Source organism: Poecilia formosa, unplaced genomic scaffold (genome assembly GCF_000485575.1).
Source record: "Poecilia formosa unplaced genomic scaffold, Poecilia_formosa-5.1.2 Scaffold449, whole genome shotgun sequence".
Classification (NCBI taxonomy): Eukaryota; Metazoa; Chordata; class Actinopteri; order Cyprinodontiformes; family Poeciliidae; genus Poecilia; species Poecilia formosa.
In genome coordinates, this window is record NW_006800388.1 from 214,926 (window position 1) to 225,941 (window position 11,016).

The 11,016-nt window shown below is 44.7% G+C and overlaps 1 long non-coding RNA gene across 1 annotated transcript; it reads right to left on the minus strand.

The window, feature by feature from the left end:
- Positions 1–6,644: 6,644 nt before the first annotated feature.
- On the minus strand, positions 6,645–8,839 carry LOC107833773 (uncharacterized). The gene is made up of 3 exons (XR_001659536.1): positions 8,483–8,839; positions 7,009–7,100; positions 6,645–6,847 (listed from the first exon to the last, which is right to left on the minus strand). It is a non-coding gene; the product is annotated as an uncharacterized LOC107833773 (long non-coding RNA).
- Positions 8,840–11,016: the final 2,177 nt, after the last annotated feature.

Genomic DNA, 11,016 nt, shown 5'->3' on the forward strand with positions numbered 1-11,016 from the left:
CCTAACTGTGGCTAAAGCTGCTGCTAGCTGGTTTACTCATGATCGGAGGCTGGTTCCTTTGAATACAGTTGGAGAATGGAAAGTTGACAATGACTAATAACGGTTATCTAACACGTAAACACTGTTTTATAAAATACAGAAAGTGAACCTCTAAACGTTACAGCGCTGACAGAGAGTATATTTTTTCCTAAATGTGGCTAAAGCTGCTGCTAGCTGGTTTACTCTCCGATCGGAGGCTGTTTATTTTATACACAGTTAGAGAATGGTGAATTTACAATGATTAATAACAGCTATCTAACACTTAGATGCTGTTATTATTAAACTTACCTTTTATTATATCCTTAACATTATGAGAAAGCGGGAATTTTTCAGCTTGGTTCCCAAGGCAAAATCACACCGGAAGTAAAGAAACCCAGTTTCGAGTTATGGCAGCCATTGTCTGACGTCACTGTGAAAAGGGTCTATTCCTTAGGCCTGTGACCTTTTGAGGTCTCCTCTGAAACACTTAAGAGTTCAAACACCAAATATACTTTAACATGTATTAATACACACAGCTGAAATGTCGTAGTGTTAGCACAGAAGCTAAGATCTGGGGATTCAGCCAATCAGTGGCAAGCAAGACAAATGGCGCTTCTGGATTGGCTGCTTTGCCAACAGCAGGCGATGGCAGCTAGCATAGCATCCGGGTTCTTCAGCTTCCCAAGCGCATTTAGGATTGAGTGTTGACAAGGTCAGAGTTCAGGCCCTCTGGCCCCCCTCCAGGTGAACGCGACAGTCCAGACCTGTTTCCGGAGCCGCCTTCAGTCCTGCCTGGTGTCATTTCAGATCTGTGTTTAGCTGTTGACGACGCCCTGCCGCCATTCTCAGACCTGGACCCGCGGCTCATTTGTCTCGACGCGCGTTAATGTTTGTGTCGTTTTTTCATTCAGTCCTCCATGGATCCTCTGTTCCCACCCTGCGCCCAGAGGTCGGTAAGCGGCTCAGCGTTTCAGCGGCTGGAAATCCCCCCAATGCGCACAATGAGGCCAGATATGATACCTCAGCACTGCAGGCAAGGGAGGCAGCCGGGGACAGCGCCGCTGCCTGGGAAAATCCTGCAGGAAATGCGACCAATTGTTGGTGATTGTATGGAGCGGCATTCTGATATGTGCTGAATAGGAAAGAGAAGAACGCTTAGCGCTGATCGCTGCTGCTGTTCAGAGCCTGTGAGTCATCTTGGTTTTGTGGATTGGTTTTTTTCTTCAGTGGTGGCGTTTCTCGCCTCTGCAGCTCGCATGTAGCATCGCATGTTCACATTACTCAGAAAGCACCTGCTGTTCTAGCCATCGCAGCTCTGGCTGTTGGGATGTGGCAGATAGAAGCTAAAAATACAGATCAATTTATTAATATGTCTTTGATTAAGACATTGAGGAAGTTTCTAGTAAGCCAAACCACTGGAGGCAGAAGGATGAATGTTTTCACACGTTACATTAATTAATGATTTTCTTCGATTTATCTGTTTAATCATTAGTTGGAGGGAAATCCTCCGTTCTGCTGGAAGCTGAAACTCCATCCAGTTACAAGGAATCTAAGTTAGCAGCTCTATTCTCTTTATTTCTATAATAACAGCAGCGATGGTCTGGAGGAAAATCATCCAGTTTGTAGTCAGACATTCACAACAGCTTCACTGCTGCTGAGTCAGCATGTGGCGACTGGGCAGCTGGAGGGAGCCGGTTAAAACAGCTGATGGCACATCCCAGACCGGGCCGGGCCCAGAGCGGGTCGGGCCCAGAGGGGGCCCAGACCGGGTCAGGTCCAGAGCGGGTCGGGCCCAGAGCGGGTAGGGCCCAGACCGGGTCAGGTCCAGACCGGGCCGGGCCCAGAGTGGCCGGGCCCAGAGGGGGCCCAGAGCAGGTCAGGTCCAGAGGGGGCCCAGACCGGGTAGGGCCCAGAGGGGGCCCAGAGCGGGTCAGGTCCAGAGGGGGCCCAGACCAGGTAGGGCCCAGACCGGGTCAGGTCCAGAGGGGGCCCAGAGCGGGTCGGGCCCAGAGCAGGTAGGGCCCAGACCGGGTCAGGTCCAGACCGGGCCGGGCCCAGAGTGGCCGGGCCCAGAGGGGTCCCAGACCGGGCCGGGCCCAGAGCGGGTCAGGTCCAGTCCGGGTCAGGTCCAGAGGGGGCCCAAAGCGGGCCGGGCCCAGAGGGGTCCCAGACCGGGCCGAGCCCAGAGCGGGTCAGGTCCAGTCCGGGTCAGGTCCAGAGGGGGCCCAGAGCGGGCCGGGTCTCGCCACATCACATGTCTGCCATGACTGAGGCCTCACACTGACGTCCCCACCGCCATCAGAACCAGAACCTTCCCCAAGCCGTCTTTCTTCACCGCGCTCAGGTGAAACCTTGAAGGAGAGAAGGCTCATCCTTAGGCAGACGGGTTGCTTTTCTGAGAAATCTGCTGGGAAATGTCATTTACCCTTCGTCCTTCATGTGGTCTGAAGCTCCTCTTACACCATGTTTGCAAAACTGTTTCTTGCAAAACTAGTTTTGCTTTTGCTTTTACACCGGCAGCTTGGCTTTAATGAAAAATTAAAACCAATCAGTGATGAACTCTCCAGTCCTCAGCTGGTCTGCTGATCAGACAGGAGCTTTTCTCCAAACCTTTAAGCAAGGTGACTGGTGTAGCTGGAACTGATCAAATGTGGACTTTGCAGAGTTCTGCTGAGAACAGGATCTGTTTTGGCTCTGGAGGCTCGTTAATGTCTGACTTTTTTTAACCTGATTTATCATCAGTGTTCTGTTGGAAACTAACCTGTTTTCACAGCATCTGTTGTTGGGACGTGAACGTCGGTTGTCTGATTCGGTGAGAGTTGACTGATCTCAGAGAACAGCTGCTGTCTGAGCAGAGGACCTTCAGTCTGCAGGTGGCGCTCTTCCTGATGAGTCCAAAGTTACACCAAAGGCCTGAGTTCAGGGTGCACAGCCTGCTGAATGAGACGAGTAGCCAATCAGAAAGCGAGTTCCTGAATCCAGATGACCCAACAACTGTCATGGTGGACGTTGGAGACGGACTCTCTGGGGGGGAATGTGGTTTCATTTTGGCTCACATTTCCTAATAATAACTATAACTTTAGTCATAAAGGACTTTCACACAAAGTGCTGAAACAACTATAGGTACAAAATTAAGACTCATAAGACAAAGAAAACAAGTGGATCTTTAGGTTTGCTTCAGAAACCTCCACAGAACATGGCTGCCTGGGGCCTGGAGGGACAGCATTCCACAAAGATGGGAATGAAAGGAAAAGGCATACTCTCCAAATGTTGTTCTTCTGGCTTTAGGGATTTCTAAAAGAGATTGAGATCAGAGAACATGGAGATGAAACGTACAGTTGTATTAGACCAGACTGATGTGAAGGCACCATTTCAGAGTCTGGAAGGTGAGCAGTAAGACCTGAAAGTCTGCTGGGACCGGACCAGGCAACCAGTGAAGGGATGGCGCTGCTGGACTAAACATTTCCCAGTTTTGGATAAAATACGAGCAGCGACATTTAGAACTTTCTGCAGACCTCAAACTTTTCTTCAGTAAACCAGAGAGAACGTGTGTGATTTTTGAATGATGAAACTTGTGATGATCCTGAAGTGATGTTGCATTCCTTGTCACCTTTTTTCATGAGACTCAGAGAGCACCCGCTAAATTATTGATAACCAGAGCCTAGAGATGGGCCTCTAGTGTAGACAATCAGCACAGTTACCAAATGCAGCAGATCATCAGCGCAACAGTGAAAGCAGAAGGAGTAATCTGATTACTCAGTGTTTCAGCCGTTCCTCTAAAGAATATTAGAAAATCATGAGCTGAACTGCAGGGGGTTGATTTGCTCCGAGTTGTCTCTCTGTGTTGAAATCTAGAATTATGCATATTGGTCATAATGAGGTTTGAGAAATATTCATGGCAGTATTCAGCAGCTTCATCAGTTTCATGTTTTCCTAGAATGTTTAGGCCCTGGTGTTGGTGTGTATCGTCTCTCTGCAGAACGAATCCTCGGTCAGCTGAACTTGTAAGTTATCCTTCTTTTCAGACGTAGGAATGTACCGACGTTCCCTTTTGATAAGGAGAAAGACATATTGCAAGGCCAGGACAGAGGCAGGAAGAGGCTGTGACTATTTTGGTTGCTGGGTCCTACTGCACCGGACGACTGGAGACGACTGCCGCGGTGGGGGTGATGAGGACGGCTCAACTCCCAGCCTTCATCCTTTCTCCAGGAGCTCTGATTGTTCCTCTGCCACACAACCTGCCGTCTCCAACAAGGCCTCCGTTATCTTAAGCTTGGAGGGTGGCAGCGCTGCGGCTAAATTTAAACCCAAAAAGACGTTGAAAAAGAGATGATGTCAGGTTTTTTGTTGTAAAGGACAATCTCCTTTGTTTATGGGACATAATGATGGTTTGATCTAACAATGACTGCTTTTAGGAAAGGGTGGGATGACATGATGAGAGGATGGGAATGTTGGCCTCGGACTTTTTATAAATGTTGATGTAAATATGGAAAGATTTATGTGGAAACAGAAGCACTTGTTTGGGAAAAAAAGCTGCTGGAAAATGAAGTGTGTCATATCTTCTGCAGCTTGCAGCAAAATCCCTAAACTGTCCCTGAACTCTGAGCCGAACCCCTGATCAGGTGCAGCCAGGTGTTTTCATGGTTTTACTGCATGTTACAGAAACCTTCCAGGCAGAGGAGCGAACGTGTGAACCCAGTAACACCAGGAGGCCATGCAGAGATATTTATTGCACAGACAGAAGCACAGGCGCTCATGAATACTAGAAATGGGAGGAGAATGAACGTATGTTACAGGAAATGTGTTCTTGTTTTAGTTTTACTGGTAGGCAAGGTCTCTGGCTGCATCCTCCTAACTGACTTCAGGTCTGAATCCCTCGGGGACCAAACATTCGCTCAGCTAAAGCACCTACACATCCAGATTGCTTCACATCTGAGTCAGACAGTAGAAGCATGAGCAAAATCAGAAGTAATGTGTTTTTATGGATTGGCTGGGTGCTAAACTCGGGTGTCTGCAGGTTCAGTTCATGGACATTGGGAATATTCAGACCAGATTGAAATGAGAGCTGCAGGTCAAACCAGATGAAGCTCTGACTGCGTGAGCCACCATCAAACCTCCGTCTCACACGCACAGCCATGCAGCTGTGAATACCTAGAAGCAACATGCAAGCAGTCTCAGCGCATCGTCCCAACAGTTGCCCTGGCAGACTTCAGGGGCCTCTGCAGCCCACATGTCACCCACGCGTTCCTGTTGCTGCGCTCGTCTTACCGACTGCTCCGCCTGAGCCAGCTGGTGACAGCAACACTTCCTCTGCTGAGCCGCCCTGCTCTGCTCTCACCATCTGCAGCAACTGGCCAAAGCGTCGGGTTACCCACACAACTGGAGACCCATGATGTAGAGGACAGACACACACACACACACACACACACAGAGCAGCTCCAGTTGTGATGCCATATGTGGAGGTGCAGAGACGTCCAGATTGTTTATTGGGCTTCAAGATGCAGAAGAGCTGCAGACGGCTCACTGTTCCTGGAAGGTCCTTAACACAAAGTCCTGAAACACTCGGAGTGTTTTAGTGCCTGATTAGCGACTCAGAGGAGTTTAGGAGGGGAACGGATCCCAGAAGAAGGAAAAGGGGAAAAAGTTACACAATAATATCAGAACATGTCAAGTATTTTCCTCTTTTTCCAAATGTTTTAATGAAAGAACAGAATTGTATGAAAAGTAGTTTGCAGGATGGTAGCAGAATACACACACACACACACACACACACACTTTCTAAGATCTGTGTTACAAACTAACTCATTGGCATTTCTTTTTAATTCAATTAATGTTAAGAAATACTGACTATATTATAAAAGCAAATATTTAAGTTCCTTGGTAGAGGTTGTAGTTTTAAAACCAGCAGAAAAAAGGTTGAACATTTTCCCATGTATGGATAAAAGCGAGCATCGCTGACATGTCAAATTACGCTGCTTAGAGACACAAACATGGGATTTTTCAGCTTAGATGCGTTTAAAGAGGAACAAATGATTCCTTTAGTTGTTCCGATCCAAATAAGGGAAAATTGGTCTGTTTGGATCAACGGCCAATTATTTCTTCCAGAGCTTGTAGTGAAAAAACACTCATATGATTTACTTAAATTAAACAGTGGTTTAAAGATGCGATCATACAACCAACCAGGAAAGAAATGAAAATTAATGCTTTGAAATTGGCCAATGAGAACACAGGCAGGGCTTTTATTTGTAGCTTTCAGCAGCTCTGCTCTCTCTCATCTGAGCTCAAAACGCAATCAGTTACAAAGTTCTCATCTCCAGCGAATGACCCAGAGGAGCACCGGTCATAATCCCCATTACAGATACGATGCCATCCGTTAAGACATTGTTGGACGTCAAAATTAGAGGCAATAAATGTTTATGGTGGAAGAAAGTCACTGGCCTTCGTCTGACTTTTACTTATTTCAAAACAAAGTGCAACAGAACATGTTCCTGTTTTTCTGCTTTTGAAGAGCAGAAACGATAGTTTGAGATGTGATGCGTTTAATGATCGCTGGTCAGAGCCAATCAGGAGAAACTGGCTGATTTCAGTCTGACTGTGCAATCGGTGTGTCACCAAAACTTTTCAGTGTCCAACGGAGACCAGCATGAGGAGAAGGGTAACGACAGTCCCACCTGTCCACCTGGAGTGATGCCTTCAGGCGCTCTGAGTTCAGCTCGGTGCTTAGAGACAGCGCCCCCGCTGGTGGGGGCTGACAAAGGGCAGCACTGGCATGTGGCTGCATGGTATCCTTGGGAAAGTTTGCAGCTTGCGCTCCCACTGTGGATCATAGCTGGGGACAAATACCACATGGAACTGAGAGGAAGCCCGGCGGAGGGAGCACAGCCACAAGCACACAGGAATGTTTCACTTCAAAAGGAAAATGTTCACAGCCATCTCTCCAAGTCCATTTATCCCTTTACTCCTGTTTCAGAAGTTCTCTGCTATGCGTACCTCAGTTCAATGTGTGCTTGAGATAACCAGTGTTTACCAGCAGGGATATTAAAGCTGCTGTGTTCCAGCTGGAGGGTCGGCCCGCCTCTGTGCTGATGGGGCGGCGAGACGCAGCAAGGAAACCATGGAATCAGAAAAAACAGGAGATGCCATGTAAGAGTCAGTAAAAACAAAGTCATATATCATGTTTTTGTCTGGTGTAAAAACAGGAAATAAAGTCTGTAACAGATGGGATCAGTAGAATTATAATTTTTATAATTTTTAAAAAATGTTTCACATGTCCCGCTGCCGTGTGAAGAAGCTGGTTGGCTACGCAGATCTAAGGGTGATATCTGGGATGGTTTCCTAATTGCTTGATTCATTTTATTAAATCAGGATTGCCTCTAGCAGCAAATAGGTTGTTACATAAGGAAATGAACCTGTATGACCTTTCACCTTTTTGATCAAATAAATCTGAAAGTGTGTGTTTGAAGGAAAAAGTTTCAGTCGTGTTATCTTAACGTGTGAAAGTGTCGCCATTTCAGATGGAGCAGAGGAAGTAAAGCAGAGACTGTGTTTTACATTCGTACTGGACGTGGCCAGTAGTTGGTTAGGCTCAGAGCGAGCGGCCGGCCGACAGTGTGACGTGTGGCGGTACGCACCAGGGGCTGCTTACGATCTGCCATGATCGCAGCTGGTAGTTGCATTTACTCGATTACATTTACTTGAGTAACTTTAAAAGAAAAAAAAAACTTTTAGGAATATTTTTAACTACACTGTACTTTTTCCTTGATTAATTTTCATTATCGCTACTCTTACTTGAATAAGACTTCTGGATTTTCTTCCTAATCAACTGAATGAAAAACAAACATGTTTTATCCAAAGATTTACCCGACACAGACACACACCTGCAGTTTGTTACTTTCATAAGTTTTACATTGAAAGAAAGATTTGGAAATATTTTATTTTGCCTGATTTTGTTAATTTTTGTTATGAGTTATTCTAACTTTTGTCCTTAAAATGCCAACATTTTCACTTAACTTTATATTTCTGTCCAACTGATGTAATTTTAAAATAATTATTATATAATCTGTTACTCGGTACTTGAGTAAACTTATTACCAAATCCGTTTTTACTCGAGTAATTTCTTGGATGGCTACTTTTTACTTGACTAAAAATATGATTAAGTAATAATCTTATTTGAGTACAAGTACTCTGGGCATAGCAGGAAAGAAGGAGAAGCTGTTGATGTCCTTTAACATCCTACCTCACCGACCAGCAGACCAAAGCCTAGAAAAGTCTGGAGGTGTAGCACTTCGGTACCAAACGGCTCCATGATAAATAAAATGTGGTCTTTGCCATGGTGAGTGTTACTTCATACTGTTAAGATGCTAGCAGCTAGCTGGGCTTCTTAAGAGCGACGCTAGCCGTTACAGAGCAGCTAACGAGCTGCTAAACTGTGATATTTAGTAATAATGTTGATTCCACATCTTACCACTGATCACCTCTGACTGTGGAACCAGTGAAGGTCCTGTGGCCTGATACTGGGAGCTCAACCGTCTGATCCAACATGGCGTCTCTTCCTTTAGCTTCCTCCGCTGCTCTGGAAGAAATGCCTCCGATTTGAGCTTCAGCTGTTGGTGGTTGAGGTCCAGTGAGTCCCATCTGTTTGAGTAACGGTACCCAAAGAGCTGGGGCAGCCTGGAAAGTCTCGTTTTAAACTAGCATTAGCCTAACAATTAATACTAAGCTTTAAACGAGCGTTTAACGGCAACCTGATGGCTAATAAAGCTACAAAAAGCAGGCAGGGCAGCTAACAGCGAGCTGATGAAGCGGCCCTGCAGATTCTCTTTGTTCGGTGAGCTTTTTAAATGTTTCACAAATATCTGGTTTCCATTTTTGTTCATTGTCTGTTTTTCAGAAGATGAATTCAGATAACCTTAATTTTGACTTTTGGCTTCATTGCAAAAGGTGAAATAAAATTAAATGGATCTGTATATTTAAACTTACAGTAGTTTCATTTTTTATTGTAGTGGTTTAATCTTATGGTGAAAAATATTTTCTAAAAGATGTTTTTACCATCTTGTTCCCTGTGTGGGGCAGCCATGTGAACTTTAGTCCCCGTTTTGTGTTGTCTCGGTTTCAGTTTTAAACTGTTTAATCATTTCTCTGACTGCAGAAAAGGGAACATTTAGGGGAAGTCCATATGCTCACAGCCATATGAGCATACCAAAAGTAGTAGATCATAATTAGACTCATTCGTCTCATAATTAGAATGCTGTGTATTGAAATGGGAAGTCATGGAGGTTCCTTGATACTTTGGGTCCAGTCAGTGTGTCACCAGTGAAAACAGGTTTTTGGTGTAGCAGTCCTGAACTCAGACCAAGTTTAAAGACTAGAGGCTCAGCAGTCCAACCCGGATGTTCTGGATCAACATTAAAGCAGTTGATTGGTGCGTTATATAATCTTCTTCTGATTTGGTTATGAAGACACTCAGTCGTTGAGTTATTGTGTTGGGAAGAGAAATCTTGACCTGCTGACCACCTGGTTAGGCTCTCAGTCCTTCAGTCTATCAAGCTCTGGTCTGATAGTATTTCTAATTTTATATTTGCATTATTAGTCATAACTTAACCTGGAAACAAACATAATAGTCATTTGCAATGCAGATAAAACATAAATACATTTGAATAAAAGTTTGGTTTGACTTTTTTTTCAGATGACTGGACAGTTTTTGAAGTTTATAATGAGCCGTCACTCAGGGGTCTGCAGTCTGTTCAGTGTTTCTGTGAGCTGAGGAGTTTTCTGGAAGGGAAGAACAGAAAATAGACTTTTTGTTGATTTATTTCAACATTTATTCCAACTTAATGAGTGAACCAATCATATGCTGACACAGTAAATATTTAATTTTCAACACGTTTCATCGATCGTGTTTTAAATCTGAACCATATTTCCCTGATCTTCATGCATTGTGATATTAGTTTTTGATTTAGCACAACTTAGTAGATTTTCAAATAATTATTCAAAATATTTGATCTGTAAATTACTTTTAGTGTAAATTTTCCTTATAGCTATATCATTTATCAAAGTTGATTCACTTTTTTGTGAAGTTGCTTTAAATCAGTACCATGTGTTTAATCCTTCAGTAAAATTAGAAAGTGATTATATGTGTGTGTAATAATGTTCCCCTCCATTCAGACTGGCTGCTGGTTGAAGCAGCAGGCGCTCGCTGTCCTACTTTGTACATCAGGTTGGTCAGATGACACATAAACTGGTTGGGTTGTATGCAGAGGAAAACTGGGTTAGCTTAGAAAGATCAGAAGTCGCTGTGAGCCGGAGGGTTCTCATCAATCTACTTTCATTCACACAGTTCTTCTTTTACCGGGAACATCATGCTAACGGTGTGCTGCGGACGCCTCCATCTTTATTTCTAGATCTGTCTGCAGAAACATCAGGCTGTACTCTGGAGTCCAGAACCAATCTACAGATGAAACCACATATTTACATTCACCCTTTTCCACAAACTGACGTTAAACCAAACAAAACTCTTTCTGTTTCAGGTCAGTTTCTATTTGCTTTATTTTCTTTAGAATCAGAAGTATTTTGTGGAATTGTCCTTTAAGCTGCACAGCTGGAGTAGGAAACTCGTGGCGCTGCTGTAAATTTGACCCGTTTCACCTGACAGAACCAGCTGAGCCGGCTCAGGTTTTCTTCCTGGACTCTGATGGAAAAATCAGGAGGGCATCGGTTCCTCCTGCAGCTTAACATGATGCTGCCACCGCCGTACTTCACAGTATGGATGTGGTTCCTGTTTTTCCTCTGGATGTAACGGTGGTGGTTATGTCCAAACGTTCCACTTTAGTCTGATCAGACCTCATGTCTGTAGAAATGAAGATCTTTGTTCCTGTGGACATTTGAAAGGTTTTTCTGTTTGTGTTGGAGTAATGGCTTCCTCCTGGCTGAGTGACCTTTCAGCTCATGTTTCACTGTGGATGATGACTCGGACTCACCTGCTCCAGTTAGAAGAAAGTT